This window comes from Lissotriton vulgaris, chromosome 12, assembly GCF_964263255.1.
Source record: "Lissotriton vulgaris chromosome 12, aLisVul1.2, whole genome shotgun sequence".
NCBI lineage: Eukaryota > Metazoa > Chordata > Amphibia > Caudata > Salamandridae > Lissotriton > Lissotriton vulgaris.
Window position 1 is genome coordinate 244455679 of NC_141700.1, and position 24053 is coordinate 244479731.

Genomic DNA, 24053 nt, shown 5'->3' on the forward strand with positions numbered 1-24053 from the left:
GACCATCATTAGGGCAGGGCAGCAGGCTGGATACGAAGTCTGGGTCAGCTATGACAGACTGGTGAAGAATGAGGTCTCAGTGGAGCCATCGACGAAGGCAGAAAAAGGTCGAAGCAGGAAAAGTCCGGAGTTTGCACCCAGGATGCCATCGATGTCGATTGGATTCTGCTTAGCATCGGGTTTAGTGAAGATTTCTACTTTCAGACTCAGTCTCTTAGATGGAAGTCAGATTCCTTTACTGAGCAAGGTTGCAGGCTGTAACTGGAGAGGGTTTGATGTTGTTGGATGCTGGTCGGGGCTTCTGAATTGAATTTATTGTTAAGTAGAAGAACATAGCTTGGAGCAGCAGTCAAGTCAGGCCCATTCGCAATGCACCTTCAGTGGAATGGCTTGGCAAGTTGGTCCTGGTCCTCTGTCGGTTCCCACAGTATAAATCTTTGAAAAAGTTTTTGAGTACTAGGTTTTAGGGTTTGACAAGAGGAGTATTCTCTTCCATGTACCTAAGACCCCCTGAACATTAGGGGCACCACTTAAAGGTTAGCATTCACTCCAGTAGAAGCCATCAGCAGGGTCCAGGACAGGCTCATTTGTAGCTGGTCAGATGGACTCTCTCAGAAAAATGGCTTCTTGTAGTTTGTGTGTCCCTGAAGCTTAAAATTAGGGCTCTAACTGGCCCTAGAATTCCCCTTCTCACAGGTCACAGCAGCAGGTGCCGTTCTTCATCTGTCTTCCACAGGTTCAGAGGAGTTCTGAAGGAGGCCCAAGGGTGCCACTTTCAAAGCTGGCACTAGCCAGTCGGTGGGTGTGGCTCCTGACCCCTTCCTCACTAATACAGAAAAAGTCCCCAGTGGCAGTCCTCCTAACTTGTGCAGCAGTTCCTGTGCACCCAATTGCACACAAACCTACAGTGCCCCTCTATAAATAAAACCAAGATAACAGGACATTTCCATCCTCATCTTCTCTTCCACTGGGATTGGTGCCTGGCAGGTTAGCATGACAATAGAGGGGGTAAGCCCAGGTGTGAGCTACATGTGCCTGTGCCAAGGGAGGCCCCTTTGAAAATAATTACGTTCTGGCACTGCCCAGATGGTGACCCTTTTAGAGGAACAGGACACTCCCCCAAATACAGGCATTTTGTGTCAGCTCTGGGAGTAATGTTACACCTAGTTAATGACATTCAGATTCTGGGGGACAGTTGGAAGCTCAGGCAAATAAGCTTCTAGAGGATTTAAGCAGGCTAAAGGTAACTTTTTAAAAGCACCTTTTACAAAATATTTGTTTCAAATCGGACTTTGCCAATGAATTGGATTTGAAAAAAGTATTTTTAAAAGTCCAAGAAGTAAATTTTTACCTGTTTTTTAGGTGGAGATAATATTATTTCATTTTAACAGTAGCTCCCAATTCTTTCCTATGGAACAGCTAACACTGCTACAGTGAAAATAGCTTTTTAGGCCTTCTCACTGTAAGGACGTGTTTTATTTTATGCTTTTACATGTCATACTCTTAAATACCATGCACCATGCCTTATAGGCACTTAAGGCTAACTTAGAGGTGACTCACTTATAAATATTTAAAGGGTAGGTTTAGGGCTGTCAAAAGGGTTTGTGGCAGGCTAGCAGTCATGTTTTGCATTGTCGCTTTTGTCTTGGCATAATATGCGCTGCAGTCTACTAGTGATATTCAACTTAAAGGCCTTGGGTACACTTTGTATCATATACTAGGGACTTCTATGTAAGTTAAATGGGCCAATTGGGAGCTTTGCCAAATTTGACATGTTTAGGGGTGAGAACACATGCACTAGGGCGTGGTTAGCAGGGTCCCAGTGCACGGAGACAAAAAAACAGCAGTATCATTTAAAGAAAAAGGGGGGTGATTGTGCCAAAAAGAGGCATTTTCTTTCAGTTTATTTGTAAGGATCAAGAAAGTTATATTTTAAACAGTTGGTGGAAATTATTAAAAATGAGAACATCTTTGAGTTGGGTGGCTCAAACCATTCATTTCATTAGAAAGACCCTAAGGGGGAGACGGAGCAAAGGTGAGCATTCGAAAAGAAGGTAACTAAATCAGAATCAGGCTCCAACCCACTTTCCTTTACAGGGAACTCAATGTCTAACAAATCTGGCTCTTTTGCCCAGTTATATTGCAGTTTGAGCCCCAAAATCAATTCCAAATCAATTGGAAATGTGCACAGAGGCAACATGGGTTGCGGACTAAGCCTGGGAACATTCAGGGGTGTACTTCACCACACAAATCCAGGGGTGGAAACAAGGGATAGGCTGTTCACCAGGGTACTTAGCTATTTGGATTATATTCCTGAGTACTATATTTTACCAAACTCTGTGCTTTTAGAAAAATACTTTCATTTCTCTGTGTTTCAATTCCCTTCAGTTATGATCTTGAAAGAGTTAGGAGGGCTTTTTCCAGAAACATTTCAGCATCGGGACAAGGGCCTGAAGAAGCTCATCATGATAATATTCTACAACAAACTTTAGTAGACGTATTGTGCTTAGAGTCACTACTTCGAATACGATCAGATTTGGAGCTTTGATGTATTTATTTTGTATTCTTTAATTGGAGAAAAAATATAAGAAAATGTAAACTGGTTAGGCTGTTCCCTTCTTTGACAATTACTGTACCTGGTGTTGGTCAAAAATATCATTCCTTTTCGGTTGCCGGATCCACTATCTGTTAAAATTGTAAGTGCTCAGACACCTTTAGTCCCACTTCATAAACACACGAGTCCCAGATCTACTTATATTTTGTGCTGGGTTTGCATGACAAAAGTGAGGCAAACTCAGCACAGAGTGTTATGAGATTTCCTTTCCAATGCAAACCATGATTTGTACTGGAAAGTTGCCTACAGTAATGCAAAGTAGCGTATAGCACTACTTTACGTCAACAGAGCATACCATGGTAGTACATGGGAATTCCAATGCAACTACCCATGGGTCTTCATGCAAATCCCTAAGTACAAACATTTATAGACATTGATTTCCACCAAAACGTATGCTTGCTTGACAGATTCAAATTAGTGGGGCAACTTTTTATCACCCCAACATTTTTCCAATATTGCTTGTGTGTTGCAGGGTACAGCGCACGAACAAAGCAGTAAAAGTATAACAGTTCTTTTAGTGGAAGACTCCGCTTCCAGGACAAAGCCTACACTTGACAGAACGCAAACACCTTTGCACTGCGGTACAAAGGTTTGTAGGTTGGCAGACGGCAACCTGAAGTGTGCCAGTGCTGGGGAGTGGAAAACAGGGGTATATTTTATTGGATACGGCACTGTCTTCCTCTACCAATTTGATGCAACCCATCGCAGCAACTTTGGTTGTTGTGCAGCTTTTCTCCAAAACTTAGCAAATCCTCATGGGTATGTTCGAGCTGGTGTACATGTCCGGCTGAGCAGGGACTGCAGGTGACATTTCTGCGGGCGAAGCTGAACTGCTGTTGGAAGGAGCGATGGGGAAGCCATAGCAGATTGCCACGCCCCTCCGCCAGTCCTGCTGAATATTTCCCAGCCATAGCATTAGATTCCTTCGCAGCCTGGCAGACGCACTTGCATTTTTGTTGCGCGGTCGTGTCTGGCTGATGGTAGCGCGCCTGGTCCCATGCGCACGGCAGGGTGTTCCTTTTCTCCAGGGACGGCTCCGGGGGTTTTGTACCTGCCTCACTAGGGTGACCAACTGGCATTGATGTAAATTCAGGACGGTGAGTGTAAAAATTCAGGACAAAGGGTCAAAATTCAGGACACAAATTCAGGACAGGAGGTCAAAATTCAGGACAAAACTTCAGGACAATTGGATAAGTTTTACAGACACATCAGAGGTCGCGCAATAGTATATAAGTAAGCCCAGCCATATCCAAACATATTCAACCATTTGCAAACCTATCCATCATGTATCATTCCATCTATCCTTTCACTCATCCATCCCTACATCCAACCTTTATCCGTCCATCCCCCCTTTCACCCTAGCCATCTGTACACTCATACATCCACTCTTCTACCCATCCATCCATTCACTCATCCATCCCTCCATCCACCCTTTCACTCATCCTTCCATTATCCATCCATCCACCCTTTCACCATATCCATCTGTACACTCCATCCACTCTTCTACCCATCATCCATTCACTCATCCATCCAGCCATTTACCCTTTCACCCATCCAGCCATCCTTTCACTTACTCATCCATCCACTCAGTCACTCATCCTCCCTCCTATCCACCCTTTCAGTCATCCATCCATCCTCCCTTTCTCTCTCCATCGACCCTTTCACTTAGCCATCCTTCCTTCCATCCAGCCATCCACCCACCCACCCATCCATCTACTCATCCACTCATGAATCCATCCATTGACCCTATCACTCATCCATCCTTTCTCTCATCCATTTATCCTTTCACTCCTTCACTCATCTATTCATCCTTTAGTCCATCTACCATCCCTTTCACTCACTCATCCATCCTTACATCCACCCTTTCACTCATCCATCCATCCACCCTTGCACTTATCAATTCATCAATCCATCCATCTTTTCTCTCATCCATTCACCCACCTACTCACTCATCCACCTTTTTACTCATCCATCCTTTCACTCATCCATCCACCCTTTTACCCATCCAGCTACCCTTCCACCCATACATCCAGCTATTTACCCTTTCTCCCTTCCATCCTTCCACCACTCACTCATCAATCCACCCATCCTCTTTTATTATCCATCTATTCAATCTTTCATTCATCCATTCACCCTTTTACTAATTCATCCAGCCATCCACCCATCCCTTCACTTACTCACTCGCCCACCTTTTCATTTGAGCTGCAGGAGCCATTCCTGGACTGGGACAGAAGCCACCCAGGGCAGAGACAGGATCCACCACAGGTGGGGGGGGCGAGGGACAGGAGCCATCACTGGGGGAGGGTAGGCAGGAAGGGGACCAGGATCCATCAGGGTGGGCACAGGGGTGGGCATGCGGTATTCTAGCATTATCTTTCTCTCTTCCATGGTGGGGTAGGGCTCCTCACCCCCTCCTGGACAAGACAATGAGAAGTCAGTCTCTCTTTCCAAAGTGTTACTTTTGTCACCCCCCACTGTGATGTACAGTACTTAAAGGAGATACTCCAAGAGAACTAATTTAACCGATTGTCCTCCATACTTTGTTAGTGTGGGTGCGATTGTGCCATTTCTTAATGTTATTATATTAAAGACTTCATGTTTAAAGAATCGAGGTTTGTTTACAATTTAGTGACCGTAATTAAGCTCTGTGCTGTGAAGAGAACCACGTGCTGCCTCGGTGTAATCCAGACCGGTTGTAGGATGTTTGGGGCCCTGCACAGAAAGGGAATGTCTCACACAAATTGCAGAGCCATGACGCATTCAGGGCTGTTTGCATCTGAATAGATGCCCCCTGCTCCTGAAGCTGCAGCCCCCCCCCCTCTCAGTCACCTTCGAGCACCTCTTAACAGCTCATCAAGGGCTGGAGGTGTGAGGGGTGGGGGCTGCAGCTTCAAGAGCAGGGGCATCTATTCAGATGCAAACAGCCCTGAATGCGTCATGTCACGTCATGAAGGGAGGTGGGTGGAAGCTGTGCCGGCCTTAGGGAGGTGCGACCGGTGCCCGGTTAAAATTACGGACAAATGGCGTCCGTTAAAGAATCCTTCACGGACAACGGACAGACGGCCGAAATTACGGACTGTCCGTGAAATTTACGGACGGTTGGTCACCCTATGCCTCACCCGTCCCGTGACCGGGCACCTGGGCGGATTCCTGGAAGGAACGGACTGCATGTCGTGGTTTTCAGCGGCTGTTTCCTTCTCGAGCTGACTGAGAGTCCCCCTCTGCGCATGCACCTGTGCTGCCCTTCCAGGTGGGATGCGCGGCCCGCGGGCGTCCGAGGTTCTGGTGAGTAAGGCTCGGACCTCACTTCAGCACACACCGTGGAGATGCTTAGCTGCTCACGAGCGCCAGCTTTTTAAACCGGTAAACGGCAGCATTGTTTACAACCTGCCACAATGTCTTCCTGCCGCTTCTTTCAAACCTCTTTATTTGACTCCGGTGTGTGTGGTGTTGTAGAATCATTTCTGCCCAAAACCTCACCAAATGAAACTGCAATTTTCCTGTGTTACCGTGTCTAGTGAGGTATTTGGTTCTCTCGGAGTGTTTTTTTTTTTAACTTGAAGTATTTGTGCGAGTTGTATTTGTCCTCGAGTCGCAAAGCAACAGACTGCAGCAGGACATAGGTCTGGGTTAGGGTAGTGATGTGGAAATGCTGGAAAACGTCCCGGTAGAGGATGCGCAGGCAGTGGAGTTTGAGCATTTTTCCTACTGGGGGTGCTGGGCAGCGGCTTCAGCTCACCAAAAACATAGGGCTTCTACTAATCCTGGTGTCACTGAACAACCAAATGCAGCAAATCAGCAAAAAACTAGGGAGCATGAGTGATGAGTGGGAGAGGAAGAGTTGGATGAGACGATAGTCCCAGATATATTTGCAAAAATGTTGTTCAATTGTGTATTACGACACAGTATTCCTAAATTTGTGAATAAATTGAATCAAATATTATTAAAAAAAAGGTTTATATAAAAAAGACTATTACTAAATCAGTGTTTTCAGCCATAGTGCACACAAGGATAAATACATTCCTTATTGGTTTGTTTCCTACCCTACTTCAAAACCTGCCTGCCACCAGATTCCACAATTGAAAGCTCAATATGAAACTCATATTTAAAACATTTGCACATTTAAAAAAGAGCATTTTTTTCACATAGGTGCCTTTTATGTACTTCATTCCTTCGTCCTCGACAGGACCGACCACTAGTGCAAATGCCATCTCTTTGAAGCCACATAATGTGAACTTAGCTTTACATGACAGGCAGTGGTTTATTAAAGGCCTCAAAAGGCCTAAATGTAAATACGTAAATATTCTAGCAATTGTAATTCTGTGAGAATCTTTACGATGTACGTGGATCAGGTGTATTAACATTTTGTGTGATGCATGTATCCCATCCATCAAATTTGCTGTTGCAGATAGATCCACAGTCTTCAATGAAGGCTAGTCTTGTAGTAGCTGCAGGTCTAACAAAATTGTACTAGCGTTCGTAAATTAAAAAAAATATTTTTCTTTCCAGGAACACAAGGATTAAATGGGTCAAAAGTTGTTTTACATTGCTTTGTCTGCTTTTTCTCCATGATTGTGCTTTAGGGAACTATTGATGATAGTGTTTCTGCCTTAATATACTTTAATGATGAGGTGCAGATGGAACGGCAATGTAAACATTGGAGGCATGCAGCCAGTTATAGTTAGCACCATGTATGTAATGTTGTCCAACTTAGATATGGAGCATGCCACCTGATGATGTACTTTTCCTTAGCAGGATCGGCTTAGAAGGTCAACTTGGTATCTCTGAGCATCATTTTATGTATTTCCTCTTAAATTTAACAAGATCAGTGTCAAAGCGATTCCTGCACAACACACGCTAACTCCACTGTAGGGCTCAGAATAGTTGGAAAGGAACACCTGCTAGGTCTTCCTCTGAATGGAGTGATATCACCATCTGATGAGGTGCCGCTTGCTCTACTAAATTGTGAACAGCCCACGAGAGCAATATCACTTCAGCTGTCTATGGCACAATCTGTAGCATCCTTCCGAAGAGGAACTCGGCTGTATCCCCACCGTGCTGCCCCTAGGGAGTGAAGGTGGCTCTTCAACGACACCATATCCTGAATCAAAAAGTACTCACACTGTAGTACATCCTACCTTGCGGAAGCGCCCACTTAGCATACAAAGTAGACTTTACTGTGTATGCAAGGGGTACTTTTAATTGTGTTTCAAACTTTTGTATAGTCTCCTGTGCCCATATTATGTACCAAAATCAATAAACTTAAATTTACATTCGAGAATGTGCTGGAAACTGGCCATGTGATGCTATATCTGCCACTATGCAAAAAACCTTAAACACATATGGCTTCTTTTGACCCGCAAAAAGTAGCCTTTACATCCTACAAGACTTTGGCCAGTGGTACTTGTTCACTGTGCCTACTAAAGCATAATTTGCTCCCAACTCATCTTGCCTGTGCCCGTGTGATGCCTGACCCTTCTGTGCCCCTAAAACTGGAAAGATATTTTACATAGCTTTCACCTTTTCTCCTGCCATGCTGACTATACCCCAAATATACAACCACTGGCATTCGCATTATCAAAAATCATGTCCTTTTAGAGATGGACAATCTAGCTTCACTTTGTAATTTGTTTAATTTATTTATGGAGTGTAAAACTAAGTCAGAAGTTGTTTTGCACTGTGCAAATGTCTAACTAGAACATGAAACTGTATATAGACTATGTTGGGTGATCGTGGACACATGACTCTGCGGCAAGCTTATACTGTAACAATGGAAACACAACCTGAGACTATTGGTATATCTGTCGTTGGAAATATAATTATAAATGAATGAGATGCTAAGGTTTCAATGGTATCTATGGGACATTAGGTATTAAAGCAGATCAGAACGTTCAGTGTTTTACTTTGTGGCCTCGGATGTGTGAAATACCCACTGGTGGGTCTCTATGAGAAGCAGAGGTTAATGTTTCCAAATATTTACACCTCTTTTTGACATATTTAACAGAAAGGAGTCGACATAAAGCCCTGCCTACCACCATAAGTTGGATGAACGCATTCTGATGACTTATCTGCATTGCTTCATGTGCTAGAGAGCTCGTCACACGAAAGTGGGGAACTTGGGGGGACTGCATAGCTAGCCAAATATAAATTGTCAAACTACTCCCAGCCTGCTTTGCTGTAGCAGTGCCCAGGCTGAGATGGAACTGATCAGACACATGTATGTGTCTGATCAGTTCCATCACTATGATTGGGACAGACCGTTATTGGCTCACATGCATTGCGTAGCCAGCAAGGATCGCTTAGCCGCAATGGATCGCATAGGGTGTGTGAGTCGAAATGAGGACCCAAGCAGATGATCAACCACCCCAGACCATTCGACCATTGTATTGTATTGTAATTGCATTTATATAGCGCTTACTACCCCTGACGAGGTGTCGAAGCTCTTTTTCGGCGGGTAGCACGCTACTCCGGGACCCATAGAGGATTAGTGTTGAATTAGTATAGTGAAACATGCAAGTACATTTTAAGTGGTGGATAGGTTAGTCAGTTATTTGGATTTGGAATGATAGACATGTCTCCTGCCAGTCCAATCCCAGTGTCGCATGAGCAGTAGTTTGAAAGCTATAACTTCTATTATCTCCTTGGCAATAGGCATAAGGATGCATGAATGATACTTTTATACATTCATTTATGTACGTAAATCTGACTTTTTTTGCCTCTTAATACTATGGTGAAATCCGTATGGGCTACAAGGAGTTGGAGGGTGTGGATTTTCAAGGGGAAAGTACTTTTGCTACACATGCAGCGGGTGTTAATTCTTTTGTTGTAAAAAGACAAAATATTGGCAGATTGACTGCTCAGTTTCTTTGTGTAGGAGACAGTAAAGTTTACAGACAAATTAACAGGTGAAGAGGAAACCCCACCTGGCCTTAGTACTATACCAAGAACATAGAATGTACTCGGAGACAATAAACAACCCAGTTCTTCCATATGCAGTAAAATATCGTTTTTTTCTTGGAGCCGAGAAAACAGTGGGTTAACCAATAGACACCTGAGTACATATTCACTGTAGATTGCAAGTGTAAAGAGAGACGCTTGACCTCTTTTTCCCTGGACTCGCATACCCGCACGCAAAGTTAATCCTGTTCATGGGCCTAGGTGGTACACATAGAAGAAGAAATAAGTCTTAAGTGACCTAGCAAATATAGTCAAACTGGCAACCAAAGTAGGCTTTAGGGAGGAAACACCTTTCCGGGGGATGCAAATGATAACGGGATACCAAGAAGAAAGAGTGGATAACAGCAATGGGAAGATGGTGGACAGAAACCTAAAGGTGCACAGTTTCAATGAAATAATTAAGCAACAACTCTTGATTCTGGGTTTTCTGTCAATAGTTAGTCCGCTCTCAGTAAAAGCGAGTTACCTCCTAAATGGATATCCTTTTACTCTTTTAGTGGAGATGGGTTTCAGTTTGGAATCTCTTTAGGTCAGACGTCAAAAAGTGAACTTCTTGCAGTCTCTTAGGGCTACCACAAGCCACTAATAAAACCATTTTACCATTCTTGTCTTCCATTATGCATTAGCGATAGCGAGGAGCATGTTACACATGCAGAGCAATAGCTGCTTGCTGCTCAGGGTGAATGTGGAGACAGGTGGTCTGTGACCTTCCACACTTAATGGAGTGCAGTTGCATGCAGAATACAGCAGACCAAGAAGGCTCTTGAGACTTCTTTTAACAGGCGGAAAGTAGGCCCGAGACCTGTAATAGGTGGAATTAGCAGCATTTGCCTGTCTAACTGTCTATTCTCTCTAAGGTTCCCAGTTCACAAAAAACTCTGGAACAGGGGTCCATTATTCCTCCTGGGTGGTAATGGGAAATCCTCTGATTTCTGGATGGAGTACTAAACCGGAAGAAACACCTATCGGTGTAATTTCCTGCACCATACTGTCTCAACAGTGGAGGAAATTCCACTAATGGGTCTTCAGATTTAGTAGTCTCTTCTGAAATGAGAGTATATTCCATTCCCACCAAACTCTAAATCTTACATTTGGCAAATTGTTGAGTAGCAGCTCCTAGGTTGCATAATTGGAAATATACTATTTGAATTACTAAAAATGAGAACAAATATATGTCACAAAAATCTTTACAGATGAACAGCGACAACTGGATTTACAGAGAGTTGATTTCTGCCTTCTCTGCCCGACTTCACTGGAATATGACTAATATGATGGTAAATGTGAAAGACAATGAAAATGAACATCATCAATTAACTAATAAAGTGGTATTAATAAAAGCAGCTTTGAGCTGTCCAAGCTGGCCTGGACAGAGTACTTTGTCATTGGATGAGAGGCGACTCACCAGAAAGAGCCCAGAGAGACGCTATTATAAGCAGGCACAGCTAGAGGGAGGATCCCGGTGCCAGCTGCTTTGGTCACCAGTGTGGAAAGGCAAGAAGAACCACAAAGAGCTCTGGTGTGGATCTGTCACTGTTCACTGCAGCAAGTTTCACACATTCTGACACAGGAAACAAGCATTAGCAAATCTAATAGGTTGAGCCTTTATAATGTAAGTGCCAAATTGTTGGCTTTGCCAGTGCTTGCCTGTATTGTTTAAAAAAACATAAAGCCAAAAACATTTCAAAATGCTGGATGAAAAGCATCAAATATCTTATGGTATCTCAAAACTGTACATCGAATTAAGTGTTTTCAATCTTTATAACCTCTTCCATGCTCGTGACGGAACCGTTCCGTCACGAGCCACGGGTGGGCTGTGTTGGTGACGCAACGGTTCCGTCACGGCCCTGCCGACGCGCCTGCGCGGCGCGAATTCCGCACCTGCGCTAACGTTCTAAAGAACGGGCGGGGCCGTGACGGAACCATTCCGTCACAAGCACAGCTCACCCGCGAGCCGTGACGGAGCGGTTCCGTCACAAGCACGGTACCGCCGTGTGGCCGCCCCACCCCCTTAGCGCTGTGGCGGAATAGCCGCCGCAGCGAAGGGGTTAAATGGCACAGTTAATTTTCCAAACACTGTTCACTCAGGAAAATTTTAGCAGAATTTATAAAGGATAAGTACGTGTCTTGCGCTAAATGCAAGCACTTGCCAAGGCCTAATTTGCTTTACACAGGATTCAGCAATATGGTCGTCTGTAGCAGCCCATGGAGCAGATTTATGGGCCTCCAGAGAAGTGTTCTTTTAAGTACTCTTAATGCCTCCGATGCCTTCTGAGCGAATGAGGCAGCTAACCCTTCCGTAATACGTGGAAGGCAGGAGATAAAACAAAAATAACTCTTAAAGTGTGTTCTTCAGTCATACTCCAGCAAAACACTCTGGGGCAGATATACGAGCCCAGTGCGCCACATTTGCGCCACAGTTGCGTCACTTCTGTGATGCAGCTGCAGCGAAAACCATGCGCCATGTTGCACCCTATTTACAACGTGACGCATCTAGGGAGATGCGTCATGTTGTAAAGCCCTGCGCCACATGTAACCTGCTTCAGGTTTCATGTGGGTGTTCTGGCGCAGGGGGGGAGGGCGTACCGTCGCAGGAGCGCCTCGGAAAAGTGCCAGAGTGAAATCTACAAGGTTTCACTCAGTCACTTTTCTGACGCAGCTGCGTCAAAACCTAGCGCCTGCTTGAAGCAGGCATAAGGTGTGACGCACCATGTTGAGGATAGGCCAGGTTGGAACAGTGCTGGAGTTGCGTCGCACCCGCGACACAACTCCAGTACTGCGCCAACCTTGCGCCGGCAGATGCGACACACATCTGTTTATCCTTGCGCCATGATGCGCCACATTGTAAATGTGGCGCATCTGTGGTGGCGCGAGGGTAAGTGTAGTGTAGTGTAGTGTTAAATGTTGATTGTTGAATGTTGAATGTTAAATGTTGAGTGTTGGGAGTTAATTGTTGAGTATTACATGTTCAATTGAGAACTGTATGTATCACTTACTTGACAGTGGTGAAGACCCCTGGCTGTAATGTTTATATGTGTTACTATCAGGGGCGTAGCTTCAGGGGTGTGTTTGGGGTCTTACACACCCATAAAAAATGTATTTTATGATAAATATTTAGGTATAGGCGCTTTCAGTCGGGTATCTTGAGGTGTCAGCCGAATTTCACCAATAACTTTTACATAAACACGGACAAAAATGCACACACACTCCCTCTCTCTCTGGTTTGACAGTCCTCAAAAATATTGGCTATTTTACAAAACAAGGTGTTTTCACTCTATTACTCCAGCTAATCCACATTCCTCTCCCTTTCCACTGCCCCATAGGCTTCTCAAATGCACCCTGCTTGTTGTATAATATATTGAATCATTATATGCCAGCCTGATTGTTGGATAATCTAAAGCTCACCGGCTCCAATCTTACTGACCAAGCTACGCCCCTGGTTACTATATTGACTGTCTGTAGAAACTTCATACCTGAGGCACCACAGCCACTGTTCTTTTGTGTTTTTGAGCTGTTGCTCCTACCTCCGGTCTAGGGCTAGGGCTCTTGCATTCGAACTAAGGCCTTTCTGTATCCGGAAGTGGCAAAGCTAAAGAAATTTTAGGGGCCTTCAGTAAATTATCATTTTTGCCAGTGGTCCTTATTTGGTAATCCTTTGAGTTATTCAAATATGATACTATCCCAATCAATAATATTTGAATTGAGGAATCTGAGTGGGAACAAAGTCCTGTTAGGTGGGAAACAATTTGGAAAAGGGGACAGAAGCATGTAAGATTGTCTAAAGAGTTTTGTACTTGGTGGGGTGGTAAAGTATCGGTAATACTCCTGAAGTAATGTAAACAGCAGTCCTGAGACCAGATCCACACCATTGTACTGCGTAATTCCAACCATTCATATACCAGTCGCACATATCAGTAAATGCAGCACTGCCCAATAATGCAACTTTCAGAACTACGGAGAGCTATCTGGTTTAAACAAACAAAATAACCGTAGGGGGACCTCCTGAAGACTAAATAAAAAAGTTTGAATTAATGGTTAGTAAAAACTTACATTTCTATCCTATTCACTTTCTATTTCCCTGTGAATCATCTCTGTAGTAGATCAAATGTTTATTACCTAGTGCAGAGAATGCTGCATCAGGGCAAGTGGGGAAAGCCATCCATTAGCGGTGCACTTTGAATGCTGACGGAAGTGATAGAACGCTGCTCAAGTTATAAAATACCTTCTGCCACTTAACGATACTGTGGGAGCTAATGGGATCCATACAGTAACAGCCTTCCAGGAACCCTGGTAACCTTTCTTAGGTAGCAGAAAAACCAGTGTAAAAAAGAAACCTTTTATTAGGATCTCGAAAAGAAATGCTGGACCGAGGTTGCATCAACGTCTATTTATTCATCAAGAATGATTCCAGTGCTTGTAACAAAAGTCGGATACAGCATGGAATTTGGATAGTGAGACACAGCAGTTGCATTTGAGTTCTGTGGGTGGCCAATATAGCCTTACCTCTGGGTGCCAAGCTGAAGGATGCTATGGTGACAGACTTCTCTGTCTCCTTTTTCTGTGTTGGTGCTCCACCATCCTTCGTGGCTGAGTGGGGGCGTTCTAATGGTCCTTACCTGGGAGCACAGGAGTGACCCTGTGCTGACCCCCCACCAGTCCTGCCTTTTCTCACGGGGTTCTAATGCTGAGGTGTGCCCAGGGATTGACATGCTGACAGGGCTGCATCCAGGGAAGCCATCTACTTCCCCTGAACAGCAACCAGGTAAAGATGCCACCTGTGTGCTATCTCGGGCCGTATTACGGAAGGTTCCCGGGAGCACAAAGGGGTGTTTGCGCCCGCTTTGCGTGCCCCCCGGGGCACTTTGGTATTACGCTTGTGCAGCCCCTTCTGTAATACCTATAGCGCTGGTGCACATAAAGCACGAGCGCTATCTTCAAGGGGCTGTCCCTCATTTGCATGGGGGTGTGCCCCATGCAAACCAGGGAATGCCTTTGCCTCTGCACCCTTACTGTATTACAGACGTGGGCGCAGAGGCAAAGAATCTCTCAGGAGGTGCACTGTCAGTGGGCCCACTGAGAGCAGCCCTCTGAAGGGGGCAAAGGGGGTCCTATGGATCTCTATTCCCCCTTCAAAGTGCAGGCGGGTTGCTGCCAGCATTGTGAAAACTCAGAGCAGCTTTAAAGCAGCTGCTCCATTGTTCACATGAATATGCTGCCCCCAGGGCAGCGCAAGTTTGTGGCTGCCCGGGGGGCAGCACATTCCATGTAAGATGGCACACTTTCCCTGTTTATTCCCAGCACACCTGTTTTAAGGTGCACCGGGCAGAAAGAGGGAAAGTGCACCCTTTACATAATAGGGCCCTTAGTGCGATCCCAGTTACATGTTGCTGCCCCCACCTCCTTGTCACTTTTGTGTGTGTACTGGTAGCGGTGCATTGTGAAAGCGCTCTCATCAGTGGGGTAGAAGTGCATTTCTAGATACAAAGAGAATACAGAACCAGACAATCACAGGGCTTCATGACCTCATCAGAGTATCAAGTGCTATACAAATGCTACAAACAATACTGGTTGGAATAGATCTGTCTTATAGGTTCTCTGTGAATGTTAACACTGGGAGAGCTGTGCATGTTGCAAGTGAGAATAGAAGCTCTGAGAGCTCTTTGAATGACAATGTGCATCTATCTAAAATTATCTTAATATGAACCTATCGTTCTCCACCGTCTTTCCTGGACAGAAAGTTATTGGTATCCAGTTTTTCAATTTGTCTACTAAAGTTGCTTTATGTTTCATGATAAGGGGTGCATAGTTACTCCAAGTTTGGTGGACTGTACAGCAAGGTGACATCGTCTTCACAGAGAGGCGCTTTATAAAAGCATAAAAATAATTAAGCAATATATTATGCTGCAAGATAAAAAAAAATGTGGGAACTTGTGAATGTATTTTATAGATTTGAGTAGTAAAGAGAAAATGGTTGGGAGAGTCCAACTATAAATTTATACAATAAATAGGGACTCTTCCCACTCATAAAATAAACTGGGACACAATTTAAGTTTTGCCTGTTACATTTATTTGTTGTTAGGAACCGTGGAATTGGAACTCGCCATAGACATGGAACGAAATGTTTAGAAGCTACAATATATGGGTTTATCGGTTGATTAATGCAATCTACAATTAAATCACTATTGGATCAGGTGAATTATTATTGCAAGAATTGTGGATCTCCAAGCTTCAGATTTATTAAAATGGTTATCCTCCTTAAATGTTAGTATTTATTTAGTGCCTTGCCCTTTCTACTTTTGAGTAGGTGTTACCATTGAAGATTCCTCTGTATGAGCTCTTTAGGAGAACTCAGTTAGGTTTCGGCTTTTTGTGACTTAAAAAGTACCACACAGCCTTTATGCTGCTTGCATCTTCTCGTTGGTTGTAACCTCAAAATAATAGATTAGAACAAAAATATGTATAGATTCTAGTCCTTTAAGGGGCATCTTTTCTATTAAAAAAACGACCTAGGTTTAGTGGAGTCTCTGGTGATGATGGTTTATGGTCAAGATCTGAAAAGAGGATCCTAAGAGAATGCTGGTAACTTGCAGCCCCCTGATCTGTTCCCGCGTGGAAACTTCTGAACCGAGTGTTTCTTTGGAATTGTGAGCAACTCTGGATGGGAACAAATATAATAGATTTGGAACATTTAAACATGCAATATAAGCTTTCTTACAAGTATATGGTGGTGCAAGTTACTTTCAGATATTTTACTATGCATCCCACTACGGAATTGCGTAGCAGCTGAAAATCTGCGTCCAGCATCTGTCATCTATAAATTGCTCCTGGGCAAGTACAGTGATGGGGTAGTTTCATTTAATTGGAGCAGGGAATTACGCTTTCCTCTTCAAGGTTGTGTGCATTATGGAAATTAGATCGGAACGTATGCCCCTGGCGCACAAAAGAATGTTGTACCGATTGTACTGGACTTCGGCCTCTGTGGTCAGTGTGGCATTCGGTGACTCCACCCTACGCTATATTAGAAATATCATCATTTCCACAAAACGTTGAATCCTGTGCAGAAAGATTTTGAAGAAATTGGTTTGATTCGTTCTTCTAAGTTATCCAGAACACGGGTGGCAATTTTGCAGTCTAGCTACAGGCCGCATTGAAAACAACACTTCAGCATATAGTTAGAGTGGGCTTGGGACCTAGGTCTGGAGTGGCTTTCAGCAGCTGAAGGGTGTGGTTAAAATGCAGGTAATCCACAGAGTTACTGCGGATCATGTAATTCCTGTTACCAACCTCATTTGAATTACAGGGGCACACAGAATGAGGCTCCAAATGTTTAATAAAGTTTGTTTTGTATTCCAATATTCAGTTTTAAAGTACACATTAAAAAGCAAACTTTTTCTGCACATGATATTAGTGCATTCATTCAAATGTTGAAAGTGAATATACCAGTTATGTCACCCCCGAATGCAGTCTAAAACTACTGGTGCAGGCCTTCAGCTGCAGCCTTCCCAACAGACAATTGACTGGTCAGTAGCACAGTAAAACAAGTCGCAAGAGAGCAAGGGTGCAGCAGCGCTGGCTCCTTCATGTACTCATGACATCACGGACTTTGGGCAGTGCTTAACTTGTAAATGAATGAGTGCTGGTGCCCAAAGCTCTGCTCTGAAATACGTGGCAGGTGCAATTAAATACAGACGTTGCTAGTTCAAAGGCTGTGTAGTCTTGAATCCACCTCATGCCTCATTAACGCCTTAACTGCTTCGAACGTTCCGCGCCAGTGCGGAACGTTCAAATAAACGGGCGGGGCTGCATCGGCCAACGGACGTGCGCAGCACTACCAAGGTAGTGCTCGCGACGGCCTTCGGCCGACACCCACAGCGAACGGGTTAATCCACTACGGGCACTCCCTGCCCCTTTATCTCACTCTTGCAGGCTACCGTGTTCTCCCTTTGCGAAGTTTTTTCCATCCTTCTCTTCCTCCATCTTTCCACTTTGTTTATTTTTCCATGTCTTGCCCTTGGTAAGTGCCAGTCCACATAAAAAAGTGCCAGTGCCCCCCACCAACAACCACAGTCGCAAATTAAGCACTGCCGTGGTCTGAGTGGATTATATTACTTCTTGTCCTTTCCCTCCTTAGGCACACCAGCTTGTGGCTTTTGCACATATACATTGCTTGAGGGCTCTACAGTCAGTAATGCTGGAGTCTGTTTAATGACCTGATTTAGAGTTTGGCAGTCAGGTTCTTCATCACAAACATAATGTACATCCGTCTGCCTTCTTACGGTGCATTATATCCTAATACACTTGTAAGAAAGGGGACGGGATATCAGTCATGTTTTTGAGAGAGTACCTGTCCTCCAAACTCTAAATCGGGCCCTAAGCATGGTCTGTAAATATGTCGGTCCCGAGTTAGATGGGGGGATCAAGGGCAAACTACTGAGAAGATACCGGTCAACAGGGGGATCCGCCAGGGTTGTGTGATGGCCCCTAGTCTCTTTTCACTTTATGTGAATGGAGTGGTTAGTTTCCTGAGCCAAGTTCCAGCTGATGCTCCAACCCTGGCGAGGGAAAAAATTGCCAACCCTCTTGTTTGCTGACGATACCCTTTTAATCTCGGAAAACCCCGATGGGACTTTAGAAACTCCTCACCCGCTTTCAATCGTTCTGCACATTAAGGGGCCTAACAATAAACATCTCAAAGACTAAGTTCATGGCTTTTAATCCTGGGAAACATTTTAGAAATAAACGTACTCTTAACGGTTCCCCTTTAGAGAGAGTCCATTCCTTCTACTACCTGGGTATTAGGCTTTCTGATAAAATGCACTGGGGGACACATTTGAACAAGATGTTATTGAATCACAAGCGGGTGGCGGGTGCCATTGCCAGAGACCAACGTTCCCCTCCAACTAGACTGGTAGCCCCAGCTCTAGTAGGTTATGAAGGAAAAGCAGTGAGTTCAGCAATGTAGGGTGCTGAACTGTGGGGCTTTGAAAAAACTGAAGAGATTGGAAGATTGAAGAACAAATTCCTCAGAGAACTGGTATCTGTCCCCATCAATACACCACTTAAGCCTTTATTCTCTGACATGGGTGGACACCCTTTTAGTGAGGTAGCCAGACTTTGTCCCCTCTTGTACTGGGTAACACTAAGACGCACCCCTGAACTTTCTAATTACGCGACTCGTCTTTCTGAGCTGATTACCCTGGATACTAACAAAAGGGTTAAACGGCTTAGGGACATGAAAGACTTGTTGACTAAATTGGGTTTATCCGAATCCTGGACTAACCAGGCCCCCGACCAAGAGTGAGCTAAAAAAGACCTATTGGAACTGGGTTAATCACCAGCTCCTACTCAATTCTGGGCTTGGGAGATTAACTGATGAATTCTTCCAGCATAAACCAGTTGGTTCCCAGGAACCTTATTTAGATTTCATCAGGACACCTAGAGACAGGGCACTATGTATTTAGTTTAGATTTGGGTCCCTAAAGCTAAACACCTAAAAATGGGATCCTATAAACTCCACTTTAGCTAACTGCCCCTACTGTGACGCTCAGCAAGAAACTATAGTCCATCTACTCTTTGTTTGCCCAGCATACAAACAGGCCAGGGCAAAATGGCTCAAGCCTATTTGCACCCAACTGGGCACTAGAAACCACCTTGTGGCCCTACGTATCCTGAGAACAGATTCATCCAGGTCCTTGTTTGTATGTGGTGTTGCTAAGTACCATGGAGGTGCGTGGATTATCCGTACAAAAGCACAAAATAAGGAAGTATGTCCAAATAAATAGTATTTAAATTCAGGGCTTTGAGAGTAAATTTACATACAGGAATGATTTGTAAAGTAATGTTGTTTAATTGTTATGCCCGAGATATTTGTATAAGTAAATCTGTAAATTTTATACTTATTGGTGGAATACCGACTTGGATAAGATGCCTATTTCTTAGAGGGGTTTTGTATAGCAAGGTTTTAAATTTTTTAACTTTGATATGAAATGCTAATTTTATACTTTTTTACGATTCTGAAATGCTTTTATGATACTTGCTATCGAATAAAGCCTATTTGAAATGAAATGAAAATATGTTGGTGCATAGGTTACTATATATTAATGATACCAATAATGTTATTTTTAGAATCTCATTCTCCCTTTCACTGGCATCCCTAGTACTCCAGAACTCTCTGGTTGTCCAATACACTTCACGACACTCACAACCAGTTTTTTAGTTGTGTACACCGCACTGCTTGTCAGGAAATGTCATACGCGCACCCACCACTCTTATAGACTACGATACAGCTGTGGTAGAAGCCTCACTCTGCCTCTCCACCTCTCTGGGCCGCGGGCTGTGGCTGCTGCAACTGAGCTGATCCTCTCCCTGGAAAGGACGTGGAGCAGGGAATCAGGAGATACTCTCCACGTGGATTGAGTGAGCCAATGATCGAAGGGACAGCTTCCCTCTGCCCATTGCTATTTAACTGGGGCCTCAGACCTGGCAAACTAGGGGAAGGCGTATAGAACTGGGTGTACTGTAGTACATTTTGGAGAAACCCAATAATGAAGAACTACAGAGGCTTCTGCTATTGACATAGAATGTGAATAATTTGAAGAACGAAATTTTAGGGGGTTGTTAGACGAGGGAAGGGAAGAGAGGATGAGGTATTTGGCATTTTGCAGAGAATGCAGATTTCTTTGTGTAAGGGTGGCCTCTGCGACTTTGTGTCGTATATTTTGACAGCTAAGAGTGATCCCTAGGTATATCTAAGACAACAATTTACTACAGTAGAGTAGAAATTATGCCCTGAACATGCGTGATAAGGTATGGTGAAAATAGGAAGACTCACCTTCAAACTATAATTGTATATATCATTCTCGACCACATCATTCTAGGTACAGCAGTGGGTACCAACATTGCTTCATTAAAACATTGCACGTGGCGGCTATACGACTTCTTTTGTGTACAGGTGCTTTAAAATGAATTGGAGTTGTCAATTTATTTAATTGGAGTGACTAATAGACTGAAAGATGCGTGTAATAAAACATCACTCCCTATTCAGGGCACCTACATTGCACCAGCGCCAGGTATTTTCACACAAGTACAGTGTAATTTTGCCCCCGTCTTGGATCAACCTTTGCACCAACCGACTCGTTCAAAATTATATTTTTTAATTTACAGTTGTGACAAATGGACGTGTTTTAGACTGATCATTGATGCAAATATCACTTCAAATTTGCAGAGCACCCGTTCAGAGTTGCCTGTCACTGGTGCAATGTGAGCAATCTGCCCCATCAACTTTATTCGATGATCGTTGAAGCTCTCGACGGTATGTACTTATGGGATTAAACCTGCTAGTAATCTGTGTGCTCAGACTTCAACTGTTGTGTTCCGTGTATTCTCTCAGATCGTTTAAGCATGCAAAGCTTCTTGTTGAACTTTCTACCTCATTTTACCTCATTTGTTTAGGTTTAGCATTAGCTAAGACATTTTGATTTTAATACATTACGTATACAATATACTTGTAGGAGCGTTGAACCAGCTCTTTTCAACCATTGGTTTGTCAGTGTGTCATTCACATTTTGGTTTAACCCACTACAGTATACAGCCTGGGGCACAGGGCCAGCCCACTTCAGCCTTTGGCTTACCTCTCTACGAATGACAGCAATCTGCTCCTGCATAATGTGCACTTACACAACAAGCATTTGCAATGCAATAGGTCTCGCATTTGCAAGAGTTTAAGCTATTGGCATTGTAAATGACAATGCCTTTTATTTATCTGTTTTGCTACTTAACACATAAATAGAAGGCATTGTCATTTACATTTACAATGCCAATCGCTCAAATACTTGTAAATGCGAGACCTGTTCAAAGAAGCGGCCGCCATTGACCCTGCTGCTCAAAAAGTTAAAATGTGCATGGCGCGCTGAATGTTGCAGGAAAGCATGCCGTGCCTGCAGTAGGAGAAACTCATTAAAGAAAACAGTGCTCACAAACAAAAAAAGAATTAGGCAAAAGCAGGAGAGAGCAAAGAAGCAACACGGGAGAGCTGGGTAATCTGAAACTTTACAGCTATTGCAGATTCTGCAACGTTCGGAGTTTGAGAATTATGGTATAGTCCAATGAACAAAACATGTACGCAAATGTTAGCAAAGCAATTTGGGTATTGCGATGTATATGAACGGAAGTGACTGGCTATAGTGTCACTGAAGAAGCTGGCAGCCCTCTGCTTGAAAGGTGTTCACACATGCAAGATGTTTTAACCAAAATATATGGGGATGTGTGAGGAAACCACATAGTGAACAAATCATGTAATATGTGGTTTGTTAAATGCTATTTCAGGGAATACATTGATCAAATATAGCACCTTTGCTATCCTTATTAATACAATACTTTATATGGTGTAATTTCATTGATGAAGTTGCCCAGAATCCATAAAAAAATATTTGTCCCGTAACGTAGGTCGTTTTGCATGGCCGATCCTCGGCATGTTTCACCTCATGGTGCTGCGCCTTTCTTTTTAAACCTGTCCTGTTTCCTGCTCTCCTACCGTCAGCATAGGCAGGACAGCTGACTGTGCGGGGTATGCAGGGATGCGTGATCATCTACACAAACAGCTTCACATTCACAGGCGCCATGGTGAGCTCGTTCTGTGGTGGGTTACATGTTTACAGCAACAGCATTCTTTCAGAGGAGCATCAAACAATTTTGCGAAGATTACTGTTTGAACGCAGCAGCCTATTCCACCAGAAGCAACATATCTTCACAAAAGCCATTAGATCTGCACTGACTGTAGCAGCCCAGGAATGCCATGATAAGCAATTAGCAGCATTTAAGGTGGAAGGGGGGAAAGCCACTAATAAAAGCACAGACAAAACACCTACCATTAATTGAAAAACAAGAACGTTTGCAATCCACATTAGGAAGTAATTTCCTGCTACATAAGAAATACTACAGCAAATTGAAGAAGAACCTCCAAATTGCAGCATGTATGCCAAAATAGCAAATGGGGAGAAAAAAGTGTAGCCTCATTAACCGATGTGGAAAGACAGACATTGGTAGTAACAGCCATAATGAAGGTGGCATTATTATCAAAGAAATTGTCCGGTGAAGTCCATTACAAGTGTGAAGAAGCGTGAATGAGAAAGGTGCATTTAGTAATTTCTCCAACAAAGTCAGTAGAAAATTATAAATATGAAATAACCCATTCACCTGAAAGCTGCATTGACCCCAAGGCCTGTGGTCTGAAAAAATGGAAGACACCAATGTGATATGTAAATGTGATCTCTACTTTTAACACAAAGGTAAAGTGCCCCAAGTAAATCATTCCAAACACTACAAACTGTAAACTTTTTTCATTTTATGTGTATTTTCTTAATTTTATGTAGCACTCATGTTGAACAAGAAGCACTTAATATCACAGGTAAAGAAAGATATAAGAAATACCGTACAGTATGAAAGCCAGCAAAGGTCTTACTGAAGCTGCAAAAGAAAAACAAGATGACGCACTCCATTCTACGTCTTCCGGAGACGAGCACACGCACACAAGCTGTTCCAATGTGAAGCGCGGGAAGCGCGTTTACGGATTCCAATGTGAAGCGCGGGAAGCGCGTTCACGGACGTGAATCGGCTCGTGCACCGAACTGTAGCTGGTCTATACTCCCTTCCCAGCCAACGTAGCAGCTATAATACTCGCTGCCGGCGGCAGCGCTTCGCGCTGTGAACGGCAGCGAGCCCTAAAAAAGTAGTTCCCTCTCACAGTTTTACAAAAATAGACACAAGCATTGTCAAAGCTAAAAAATGGCAGCCAAGACAAGAACGTTTGGCTTGGCCAATGCTTGTCATTGCTTTGCATGATGGTGATCTATCCAATAACAGTGTAACCCACAACACGGATCCCAAACATACTTTTTGCAAACTAGTTTATCAAAATGTTTGAATTATTGAAAGAAAACTACTGTACGCATTGTAACAAAAATGTTCTTAAGTCCACCCAAAATTAAATTGCTTAAAACCATGAATGAATCCCAAAAAGAAGATAAGTGGCGCATGTATTTGTGTAAGGTGGTGGTGTGGAAACGAGAATTATTTATTAATAAAATGTGAATAGGTATTGCTTTACCTGGCATAACATTTACGTCAATATTTGAGAGTTATTAAGCTTCAGGGGTATTTAAGAATTGTCAGGCAGGCCACAAGCCCACTGGGACGCTGGAGGCAACATTTGTGCTGCCCCAGTCTGAGCCAGTCTGCCAGATCTAGAAATTGTCCCTGGTGCAGTGGGAGTTTTCACCCAAACCGCTAAAGGTAATTGCATCAGAAGTCCTTTTTGCGTAACTCTAATACCGGTACTTTTTTGTTGTTCAGACAAAAATCTCCAAACCTGGGGTTTCTGATTGCCTGGAAATGTTAGCGCTAGGAGGACATATGTGCTTTATTCCCATTAGTGACCAACATGGCTTGCAAGTTGTCAATAACAGGAAAATTGAGTGTCAGAAGGCCT

At 43.7% G+C, this 24053-nt stretch overlaps 1 protein-coding gene across 4 annotated transcripts in view; it reads left to right on the plus strand.

Moving 5' to 3' along the window:
* The window catches only part of SMPD3 (sphingomyelin phosphodiesterase 3), a 976655-nt gene that overhangs the window by 552028 nt on the left and 400574 nt on the right, over positions 1–24053 (plus strand). For 2 of the 4 annotated variants that reach the window (XM_086947747.1, XM_086947744.1), the window contains exon 5: positions 20793–20879. The exons of the other annotated variants lie outside the window; for them this stretch is intronic. The gene's annotated coding sequence lies outside the window, so the exon portion shown is untranslated. The remainder of the gene's footprint in view (positions 1–20792; positions 20880–24053) is intronic. 4 annotated transcript variants of the gene reach the window in all.